Source organism: Lissotriton helveticus, chromosome 5_1 (assembly GCF_964261635.1).
Source record: "Lissotriton helveticus chromosome 5_1, aLisHel1.1, whole genome shotgun sequence".
In the NCBI taxonomy this organism is placed as follows: Eukaryota; Metazoa; Chordata; class Amphibia; order Caudata; family Salamandridae; genus Lissotriton; species Lissotriton helveticus.
In genome coordinates, this window is record NC_136065.1 from 862,418,118 (window position 1) to 862,430,345 (window position 12,228).

The 12,228-nt window shown below is 43.5% G+C and overlaps 1 protein-coding gene across 2 annotated transcripts in view; it reads left to right on the forward strand.

Annotated features, from left to right (window-relative positions):
- Positions 1 to 384: 384 nt before the first annotated feature.
- Positions 385 to 12,228, forward strand: part of NCOA4 (nuclear receptor coactivator 4) — a 72,967-nt gene continuing 61,123 nt past the window's right edge. For both annotated transcript variants that reach the window (XM_078643344.1, XM_078643345.1), the window contains exon 1: positions 385 to 507. The gene's annotated coding sequence lies outside the window, so the exon portion shown is untranslated. The remainder of the gene's footprint in view (positions 508 to 12,228) is intronic.

Genomic DNA, 12,228 nt, shown 5'->3' on the forward strand with positions numbered 1-12,228 from the left:
TTTTCTGTTTTAGGCACTGCAGTTGTTGATTAGCTGCTCTTTTGTAGAGCCAGTGGGGTGGTGCAGTGAATCCTGATATCCTATGGAAGTAAATGGGAGAAGGGCTTGAGGAAAACAATTATCATTTCAATAATTAGAAACATATTAAGTAGCAGGCGCTATATAGTAGTTGTGCTTTTTATGTAAACTGCAGATAGTAAATTAATGTAGTGTGAATCAAAAAGAAGAGGTAAAAAAGTATTACGCGTTCAACTACTCGTGCAATCAAAACAAAAATCCAAGTTCTCCTATTTGATAAAGGGGAATGTGTTTCTCTCCCGTCACAGTGGTGTTTTTTCAGTGTCTATGCTGTGTCTCTTTGGCACTTCCCTGTACATGCAGCATCTTTTGTCCCTTTTCTGTGTTTACAGCCGCTCTGCGATCTTCAGGGCTCGTCTTTTCCGGATTCTTTCCGGTGCCAGCTCGGCTGTTGGAAGGGGGCTGGAATGTTCTGTTAGATTCCAAGAGGTATGTTTCGGAACTTAGCTCGTAAAACAGCTAGCCACCTTGAGATAAAGATGTGTCGGCGCCCAGTATATGCTTTCCAGGTTGCGACACAAGCCGCGTAACCTGCAAAGCAGCTCACAATAGGCACAAGTGTTTTCAGACATGAAGTGCGGGCTCCAACACACAGAAGCGGCTTTCATTTTCTTGGTCTCTTGTGCCTGTTACGGTGCTTATGTATAACTTGATAAACCCGCATTTCGTTTGTCTACATATTGGAGGAAGCACCTTTGTTCGCAGTGGCATATTTGTTTCCCTAGGGCGTGAAATAGTTTATCCCGTTTCTTTTCTTAATAGAAGTATTTTGTTTTTACATTTATTTCGGTGCCATTTCTGCCTTTCGTGGCGAAATAAAAAATGACTTTAACTGTGCACAGAGTCTGGCCTCTCTGTGTTTTCACTTCTGTTGGAGACAACTTGTTTTGACCACTGCCTTGTGGTATCCCAGCATGCACCCGCTGAGCGACGGCCTATTTTATGGCATATCACATTTAAAGAAGTGTAAAATGAGGAAGAAAGGAGAACAAATTGCAAATGCAACATTGGCTGTGCCACTTGTTTGGGGCTAAAGGATAGCCCCATGTTGATGATGTCTATTTTATGGCATACCTTGCCTAAAATGGGGTGGTAAACAATTCTTTATTTGAAGTACCATAAGAAGAACACGGAGTATGTTTTTGATCACAGAGCATGTACTTTATATGAGAATGGCATTTATTGAGGGTCCTTAAAGACGTACAGTTTTATTTGGCACTTTAATGCATTGGATCATGAGATTATATTGAGGGTCCTAGTACCATAAGAAGAACACTGGGTATGTTTTTGATCACACAGCATTGGCATTTATTGAGAGGCCAATAGAGACGTACAGGTTTAGTTGGTATTTTAATGCACTGGAGAGTAAGATTATTTTAAGGGCCCGTATTGAGAGACCTTTTCACCTGTAATCTGTGATCTGCTGATGTTTGGCTCGATATACTTGCCAATTAAAAAACAAAGCAACTGAGATACACGGTATATTTTCGTAGTTATCTTAAGGGGCATTGTGCTCGATTTTTTGGAGACTGGGGTATTTGTCTTAGATTTTTCTGATACGTTCTACCTAACGTCACGCCATTATATCAATTGATCATACGCATGCCACACCTCCATGGCATAATTCGGAGTGTGCAGTATATTTAAAGGAGACTTTGGTACGCTAGAACACAGCCCACTTAAGCATAAAGGGTCCATCTCACCATGACAGCACTGTTTCTATGCTGTGCAAATGTCCTACATACATTGTGACCCATCAGTGTGGCACATCACAACACAGACAATATGGAGTCTAATCCGTGCTTGGGGGGTTAACAGTGGTGTGCTGTGTATGACCGAAGAATGGGTAAACCAGATCCCTATTGCACCTGAGGAAGCCCCTCCGCTTAATTCCTGGCATCCAGTGAGCTGTTGGCATCTGCGTCTCTGGCAGCATGATGGAAAATGTGTATATAAAGATTAAAGGTGGAAGGAGAATTTCCTTCCTAATCCACTCTGCCAGTGAGGACCGTTTTAGGCTGATTACGGGAAATCATTTGCTGCGCTGGCTGCTGAATTTAAACCTGAAATTCACATAGACTATGAAATGTTCATTCTGAGATGAGGAAAGCTGAAACAAAGGAAGTTTGTGGAAAATGTCCATGCATGACTGCCCAACCTTGCAAGCAGATGCAATTGTGCTGATTTGAATCTGCAGAATCTCAAGCAATAAATTATAGCAACCCCTCAAATCAAGGAAACTATAATTATTAACCAGAAACTAAAAAGATATTCCCCTGGGTAAAAAAAGTCTTACCTCCTTTTAATCACACAACCACTCATATATTCATACCATCAAAAAGATACATTCTAAGAACACTGTAAAAGCAACCACATACATTTCTACATTTTCTTGTTAAATATATTTTTTATAAAAGTAATCTATTCATTTTTTATATGTTACATCATAAAAAAACACATGAAAACAAATATCACAAACAATATTAAGAAACGTTAAAGTCCAGCTCATTTAGACTAATACGTAGCCATCAATTAATGTCACTGTAAAATAGTGAATAGATTTTTCATATCCTATTGTTCAGTGCTAATTAATGGATTATGTCACTATTATTCTTTGACATGTTTCAGTGGAAAAAAATACTTGAAAACCACCTTCTTCAAGAGTTTTGAATTTCTTTTCTTCCCCCCCAAAAAATGTAAGATCATATACTGTGCAGTATAAATTGGAAATCTACAAACAAAATTACCAACAACATATGTAAAAACCCAATTCCTCATTTTTTTAATATAGCACACTTCATTCGAAACTTAATTCCACATAAATAAACCTTTTGAGACAAAAACAATAGCTCTATCGCATTATCGAATAATTATATTCACACAGTGTTCTGAAATAAATCCATTATCAGTATCACTCAATCAACTTGGATTTGTAGAGCACAGCTAATTACCTGCAAGGGTATCCAGGTGCTAGGTTCTTTCTGCGATAAGTTGAAAAGCCTGGTCTTTAGTCCCTTTCTGAATTTCGGGAGAAAGAATGATGTTTGGAGGTAAAAGGGGCGGACATTCAAGGACTTGGTGGCGAGGTAGGAAAAGGAGCATCCTCCATTGTAGCTTCAGCAGATGCGGGGAATGTGACCAAGGGCGAGGAAGGTGGAGTGCGGGTGTCTGGAGGGTTGGTGGAAGTTCAAGCTGTGGTTGATGTATGCAGGTACTTGGGCGTGGAGGGCCTTGTAGGCGTGTGCCAGCACCTTGAACTGACATCTTCTCTGGATAGGAAACCAGTGGAGTTTCCAGAGATGGGTGGGGGGGGGGGTGATATGGGTCTGTTTGAGGTGGTCATGGATGAGTCTGGCAGCTGAGTTCAGTATTGTCTGTAGTCTCTTCAAGAGTTGGGTGGTGATTCCTGTGTAAAGCGTGTTGCCGTAGTCCAGACGACTGGTGACTAGGGCTTGAGTGATGGTTTTCCTGGTGTTGACAGGGAGCCATCTGTAGATCTTTCAGAGTATGCAAAGGGTGTGGAATCAGGCAGAGGCAACTGCGTTGATCTGATGTTTCACAGTGAGTTTGCTGTCCAGGATAATGCCACGGTTGCAGGCATGGTCTGTCTGTTGGGTCCGAGTTTGGAAGGACACCAGGTGTTGTTCCTCGGCGAGGAATTGTTCCCAAAGATCAGCACCTTTGTCTTGTCTTTGTTGAGCTTCAGCTCATCTTCATCTTGTCGGCGATGCTTGTCATGCAGTCGTAAAAGTTGGTCCTCGTGGTGGAGGTGTCTAAGGTGAGCAAGAGGATGAGGTGTGTGTGGTCTGCATAGTATATTTCAACAATCATCAAATGTAACCATATCTTTAAACATCTACTACTCATCTACCATACTTAGCTCACACAGAGTGCATCTTTTATTTTATATTTCTTGGCACTTGTTCTAGAATTAACACATCTCATCAAATCATTCTGGAAATAAAAATGGAACGGGTATGTTTTATATACCAAGTATCTCACCCTCGTGTCCCATACTCATTAAACAGTTTGGGGAAAACATATTATGTTCTACCTTTAATATGTTTCTGTATAATTAACTCTCCAACCAGATTTTATATTGGGCACTCACCTTGCAATATATAAAGATCGAATAAGGCTTGTTACTATTTACTTTCTCCTAGGGCCATCTAGAGGATTGAATGACTTTGGTACTCTTCTATGAGTTAAAAATCATTAATAAAAATGTACAATTGTCTCAAGTCATATACATAACATGTCTCTTGAGTTTACAGCGAACCTTATGAGAGCTACTGTTGCATCATTACAACCCAAGTATTGTTAATCGCTTGAGGGATCTCAGTTCTTTGTGTATGGACACGTTTACCAATTTGTATGCAGGTCACACCCTGGCATTTCTATGGGATAAACCCTCAAATTTACAATCTCAAGAGCAATTATTACTAACCTAGTTCCAAACTCCATATATGATAGCCCTAAAGCCCGCCGTATAGGGCTCTACTGGCCTTTAAAGGCCTGCTCCAGCGTTTCGGAGCTGAATGTAAAGGCCTTTAACAAGGGAGTGGGCCTTTAATGGCCAAGTAGAGCTTGCTATAGAGGGCTCTACGGCTGTTAAAACTTTCCACCCCTAGAGAGCAGAATGTTCTAATTTGTAAAACAAAGGCCTCACAGAGCCCGAGGGGGTTGAAATCCCTTCGGGCTCTGGGAGGCCTTGGTTAAACATTGGAATGTTGATGTTCCGGGCTTCTAACAGCCATTAGAAGCCCAGAGCACTGCATTGTTTTCAATGGAGCGTTCAACATTCCAGTGTTCTATTATAGGTTATGCTTATTGTGTAAAATGTCCCTCGAGTTTGCATCTGAAATAATTCAAATCAAATATTGCAGAATGTTATTCTCACCTCCAAAGGTCTTAAAACAATTCTTAGCCAACGTTCCACAAAGAATAACGCAGGTACCATTGGATAGATTATGCTCATTGTGTGAAATGTTCCTCCAGTTTGGATCTGAAATAAGTAAAAATCCAATATTGACTCCCTTGTTACTACAACTTAAATACATCCACCCCTATGTAAGACGTGCCGCTCACCTCTAGTTTATTCAATGCACTCTTCCACTGATCAACGATAGACAAGGACAAAAATTCTGTCCATTGCCACTTTTTTAGTCTTATTCTGTTGTCCTATTGATTTCAGTTGTGTCTTGAGCCTAAACTATCGAGGAAAGGGATATTGAATGTAACTACGACCCTTTCCAATATCGTAAAATTATCTCGTGCTTGGTGACCTATAGGTCTGCCTTGTGCCTCTAATGCTGTTCTTTCAATCTTTGTCTTGGCACGAATACAAAAAGGAGGATTGAGTAGATTGCAATGTATTACCCATGACTCTCTAACTCACCTGTTCCTCATTGTTTACTGATGAGTTTCACTGATGCAAACAGAGATATAGGACACATGGCGATCACTAAGTATGTCAGTAACTCACTGTTTTCTAAACCTAAAGAGAGGATACCCCCACTTCATGCCGTATCTTCAGCATGACCATACACCAACAGACCAGACACTTATGATCCTTCTTCCTCGCAGATAGTCCCTGGTACTGCCGAAGCAACAGTGGAGGATGCCCCTTCTCACATCTGGTGGCCAAAGCTTGGAATGACCTTCCCCTGCACCCCATGACCACCTCATTGCTCCGGCAGTTCAGGAATGGACTCAAGACCTGGCTGTTTGATTGAACAGAGCACTGCGAAGCAGTTAGCAACTCCAGCGCATTAAGACCCTCATATTTGATTTGCTGCACTTTATAAATCCTTGATTAATTGATTATCTTACCTAGTTTGTTAATTACAGTCAGTCGGCTGCAAAAATTAATTTATGTAATGGCATATAACCTGGACGATCTACCTAAAAAAAAAAAACACCTCAGGACGCTAGTCGTTGGCTTATATATAAAAAAAACCTTCTCTGTTCTAAATTATCTAATAACAGTGTTCCAAAGTGGGCGCCAACTTAACTTCAGGCAAAACCAAAAATGACATGCTCAATAGAATGAATGTGTGAAAAAGATCCTTTAGTCAATTTAAATTACCCATTACAATACACATTAAGAATTGTGTTTTTACATGTATTGTTGGTAATGCTGTGTTTTTGTTCCATTAGTAGATTTCCTACATATAATGGACAGTATCTGACCGTAAAACAAATTGGATTGAAGAATATAAATTCAAAAATCTTGAAGAAAGTGGTTTTCAAGTATTTTTTTCTCCACTAAAATGCGTCGGCGAAGAACGGTGCCATAATCCATTGGCAGTGAACGATTGTATATGAAATCAATTCATGATTTTATAGTTAAATTAATTGATGGATGTGTATTTGTCTAATAGCTAATGCATGAGCTTGTTTTTAGGTCTCGCACTTGGCGACGAATGTCGCCAGCGAGATCTATTGTTACCCACTTGCCTCCCAAGTGGTACAGACAGGGGCACGCGCCGATTGTGGTCTGTGGACGCGCCCGTGAACACGTGCATGTGCACAGCTCCCTTCATCATCGCAAGCTTCACTTTCGTAATGCGCGCGCACGCACGCTACAAGCCCGGGAAGCACTGTTTTCTTGTATTCAGTCTTCATGTCCCTCTAAGTACCCCTCCTCAGCAGTATAGATCACCCTCGCCCGTTATCGCTTACCGTGCCCTTCTCGTCCTCTCCCCGTAGTCTCCTTCCACAACCAGGTCCGACCTGCGAGACCCACAGAGCGGTGCGCCTCCCGGTCCCTGGACAGCCTGCCCATTTTCGGTGATTTTAGCCTTCCTCGTTGGCCAGGTATGGCCATACCTGCTACGGGGTCTCATCCATCCAAGCGGACTAGAGGGTCCTCTATCCCTGAGCATTCGAGCGAACGCGCTCCACCCCCCGCCTGCGCAGTCCATCCGGCAGGCGCGCGCTCGCGACTCCACTCCTGACCCGTTACAGGAACAACAGAGAAAGTTACAGGCGCGTCCTAGAGACGGCGCGCTCCCGCCCCCTCCTTCCCTCGCTCTGACCGCAAGCGCGCGCACCAGCCTGCACCTGGTGAGGGCAACGGCCCGAGACAGCGGAACCCGGGCAGAGCGCGAGATTCTGCCCCGCAGCAATGCCTCCACAGCCTGAGTGCGGCAGAGGAAACCTCCCCACTCTGCCCCGCCGGCCCGAAGAGGGTGAGTTAGGGGAAGAAGGGATATTGCTTTCAACTATCTGTTCCCACGTCAACACGTCCCAGCAATCACAGCCTCGCCTAGTGTCAGTCTCACGCAGCCCAATTAATACCGAGACCCGGCGGGGCCTGCCGGTTGTAGGTGCTCTGCTGCAGTGGTAATGAACAGTGCTCGCACCGCATTAACCATATTTTTAAAAAGCGTGATCGACTACATCCACACGATCGGCAGCAAACTTGACCTATCCCCAAGCACAGGACCCAGATTGAACACAGCACACTACAGGCAGCTCGGCCGCTGAATTTTCATTCCGCTGGAGTGGTTGTGATCACAAGGAGGCCTGGCCCGTACCAGTTTGCAGCCGCTGAAGCTCACTTAAAAGTAAGTCGAGTGAAATATCCTCACTCTTCTGAAATGTGTTTTAAATTATGTTACCATGCGGGTAACTTCGAGTGCGTGCCCTGCGTTACAGCTGAAGTCTTAGGGTTATTACTTCATTTTCAGCTACGACATAATCTGTAGCATGTTGGTGGCTGCGGGGATGGGCTGGTAGTTGTGCGCCAACCGGGACGACCGCAGCGCTCGGGGTGAATGATTTAGGGTCGACACGTTTTTTAAATAAATATTGACATGGCGTGCACCTTGGTTGTGAACTGTGGCTCTCCTGGTCCCAAGTGACAGCTCAGGGGACTCGCACATGCGTCCAGCTCCCCTTCGAGCATTTCTGCACTTCTCCCAGTTCACTTCATGGAGTGTGAAAACAGGAAACAGCAAACCGGAAAAAAGTTGAAAGTTTACAAAGGATATCAGAATTTGGGCCTTAAACATGAAAACTGACAAATACACAAGTCAGAGAGAAAATAAAAGTTAAAGGTACTTTGTTATTTTATAACATGTAAATATGTTTGAGTACAGTCTTCAATGATTCAATATACTCCGCCCGATTAAATTAGACCCCAGCATTTTAAGAGCAAATGAACTTCTACTTGCAAGCAACAGTCAAATAGTAGTTTCTTTCCACGATTCCTGTTAGTTTAACAGGATTTGAACTTGTAACAAACCAGAAAGTGGGCACCGAAAGATGTCTTAATTGTGTTTCCTCACTGCCCTGAAGATGTATATATGCCACGATATATCTATATGGAAGCCTAGAAGCCCTGGCAGTGAAGGCGTTATTAACAGCCAAGCAAGTGCACGCTATGGAAAATCCAAGCGGCCGGAGAAACTGACGGATAATGAAGCACAAGAGAAAGCACACAGTCTCAGGCTTGCAAGGTCTGAGTAAAGCCAGCCCTGTCCAGTACAACGCGTCAGGTGTTACAGCGCCTGCGCTGAGCTTTGCATTGCAGGCACTGTCTGCAGTCTGCACAGAGCAGGGTTCAGCCTCAGGGAGGCTGGCTCAGGCTCAGGCTCTGCTCTCTGGCCTCCATTTTTGGTGCTGTGGAGCAGTTTTAACATCTTCTGAGACTTTCTCGTTGCTCAAATGAGTGTAATTTCTAATATTTATATGTTTCCCTCGTTTTCATTGCTTAATTTTCCTCCTGAAAAAGTGTCACTCATAGTCGTTGAATGTCACTCATAATTCCACTGAATTTATGAAAATGTCACACATGAGCAATCTGAATCCTTGGCAGCTATGCTACGGTGAAGCTTCAACTTTCTCTGAAACGTGTAATGCTGCCTGTACCCTGGCATTGCCAATTAATTATACCAAAGGGCCCTCTTTGCTGCTCATATTCCCTGTGCACATGACTTCATCTTTAACGTTTCCTTTCTAATCGCCGCCACAGCAGACATAACTTGTTTTTTTACCGGATGGACTCTTAGCGTCGGCAGAAGTTTTTATTGCCTGCCCTAAAGTGGTTTTCAGTGTCGGTCCTAGTCAATAAGGCTTCCTGCACCGAGTGAGGAGACCAAGAAGCAGGGGAACGATGCAATGATTCTACATTTATTGTGTTGTGCCAAATCCTACGATTACCAGCTCGGCGTCGCCAAATCCTACGATTACCAGCTCGGCGTCGCCAAATCCTATGATTACCAGCTCGGCGTCGCCAAATCCTACGATTACCAGCTCGGCGTCATTTTGTCTAGAAAAGAAATGCGTGCACACGTTCACGCATCTTTTGCATTAATAAAATTACTTTAATTGCACCTTTGACCTTCCTATTACGGGTCTGTACTGCAGGGTAAACGAGCTGAGCTAGGTGGGCACTTTCAGGCCACGGACCGTTGCTTTCACAAATATCGCCACATCTGGGGCATTATCAGACAAGTAACAATGGTGAACCGCTTAAAAAAGCAAAATAACTGAAATGAAAAGAATAGCAGCAGCATCTCACTAAATTAGAATTATTGCCTACAAACATAGAAGCATAGCAAACTGATGTATCCAACGCAGCTTCTTTTATCAAACAAAGGGGTCTGTAGGAAAGAACTCCTTGAGGTTGGATTGCTTGTAAAAGCCTCTACAGTGCCCCTTTTCCGCATGCTCCCGGAATTAGCCTACTTCGTCCGTTTGAAATTTGTATATGAAATAGGTCCGCAAATCTTTCCAGCTTTAGCCCACTCATCATTTGCACATGCGTGTTGCGTGGAGATTTGAGCTGCCGGCGACATTTATTTTTAACTGTGTTAGTAACCAAGTGCTGCTTTTCCTCACGTTCCCACCATTGATATGGTCTCAGGGATGACACTACAGAGTAAATGTTAAATGTGCTGTTGGAAGAAAACAGAGAACAAGGTAAGTAAAAAAAAAAATGCCTATATGCTGATGTAGAGGCTTCCACCCGTGCGATCACTGGAAACTGTCACTCCAGTTGGCTGCATTTCAGATCACAAACTTTACAGCCTTAACACTGAGCCATAAATATTACCGTATACAATCAATGATCTATCTTGTTGAAGACTTTTTGGCACTAATATTTTTGGACATCATGAACAACGTGCATAATGTAGTTATACACTAGATTACACTGTAAACATTGATATTGGGCTATTATTACTTTAAACAATTTTCCTATGACATGCCGAAGTGTTTACTAACTTGTTTACTAGGCATCAATTTAAGCCTGAGAGCCATGTTTCTTTTAAAATGGATGTCATTCTGTCTGCACATTTAACTGTTCGTTATGTGTGCAGAATACAGTCAAACAGTTGCTTTTCCGTTGTCCTGGCAACTCTACTCCAGTTTTGGTTTTCTTACTTGTTACCTCCTCCGTTCCAAACTTCTGCTCGCTCTTTGATAATCCCTTCCATCAGTTAGTATCTAATTTTTAGCACCAACAAGCTCCTTTCTTGAGTGCCATTGCCCTGTTCACTGGTCCAGTGTGCTGCTGCATAATATTGAGCCTTTCTCGTTCTTATCTGGCACAATTACCAGCACCACCCACACCCTGCATTGAATGTTCACTCCTTCTATCCCCTTCTCAAGTATATGGTCTGATCATCTTTGGCTGTTTATTGTGCTTTCTTGCGCTTATACCGGGCTCTTTCTACTCTGCTCCTTGTCTATAATGCTGCATTTCTCTCATTTCTCTTCTTCCTTCTACCTCCTGCTGCTCTTCTCTTCACTGTCCTTACTAGTACCTCATGTTGCTCCTCTCCTCCTCGCTCTCCTTCCTTATGCCATCACGCAGCTCATATCCTCACACTCCTTTCTTGTGCCTCACACTGCTCTTCTCCTCCTCACTTTCCTTCCTTGTGCTTCATACTGCTCTTCTCTTCCTCTCTCCTAGCTTGTGCCTCACGCTGCTGCTCTTCTCCTCACTCTCCCTTCCTTGTGCCTCGCACTGCTCTTTCCCTCCTCACCCTTCTTCCTCGTGCCTCACGCAGCTCTTCTCCTTCTCACTCTCCTTCCTCGTGCCCCACGCTGCTCTTATCCTCTTCACTCTCCTTCCTTCTCTCTTTCACTGCTCATCTCATTCTCCTTCTGTGTGCCTCACGCTGCTCTTCTCATCCTCCTTCCTTGTGCCTCACGCTGCTCTTCTCATTCTCCTTCCTTCTGCCTCACGCTGCTCTTCTCATTCTCCTTCCTTCTGCCTCACGCTGCTCTTCTCATCCTCCTTCCTTGTGCCTCACGCTGCTCTTCTCATCCTCCTTCCTTGTGCCTCACCCAGCTCTTCTCATTCTCCATCCGCGTGCCTCACCCAGCTCTTCTCATTCTCCATCCGTGTGCCTCACGCTGCTCTCCTCATTCTCCTTCCTTCTGCCTCATTTTGCTCTCCTCATTCTCCTTCCTTCTGCCTCACGCTGCTCTTCTCATGCTCCTTTCTGCCTCACGCTGCTCTTCTCATTCCACTTCCTTCGGCCTCGCGCTGCTCTTCACATTCTCCTTCCTTCTGCCTCACGCTGCTCTTCTCATTCCCCTTCCTTCGGCCTCGCGCTGCTCTTCACATTCTCCTTCCTTCTGCCTCACGCTGCTCTTATTCTCCTTCCTTCTGCCTCATGCTGCTCTTCACCTACTCAGTCTCCTTCCTTATGCTTCATGCTCCTCCACAACTATTAAATCTATCCAATCCGCATAATTCCACCACACCACCTAATACATCCATAACTCATGGGTAAAAAACATTAACATTTTCAATGCCAAAAGCTTGAAATCAAGCAACTGCGAGACCTATTGCATTTCCAATGCTTGTTAAAGTTTCTTGCTATTGTTTGTGATACTTTGTTTTTATGTGGTTTTTATGGTGTAACAGTATATATCAGAAAATGAATTATTAGTTCACTTTTATAAAAAAAAATAAGTATTTAACAAGAAATGTTAGGAACATATGTGGCTGTTTTCACAGTGTTCTTAGAATACATCTTGATATGATTGGTGTGTGATTGAAGGAGGTGAGTATGCAATTTTTTACCCGTAGGAATAACTCTTTTGTTTCTGGTTTTAATAGGCAGGCCAGAACGCAAATTGTATAGGAAGTGCAATTGGTTAGTACTAAAATGCCTAATTCTGTGTGAG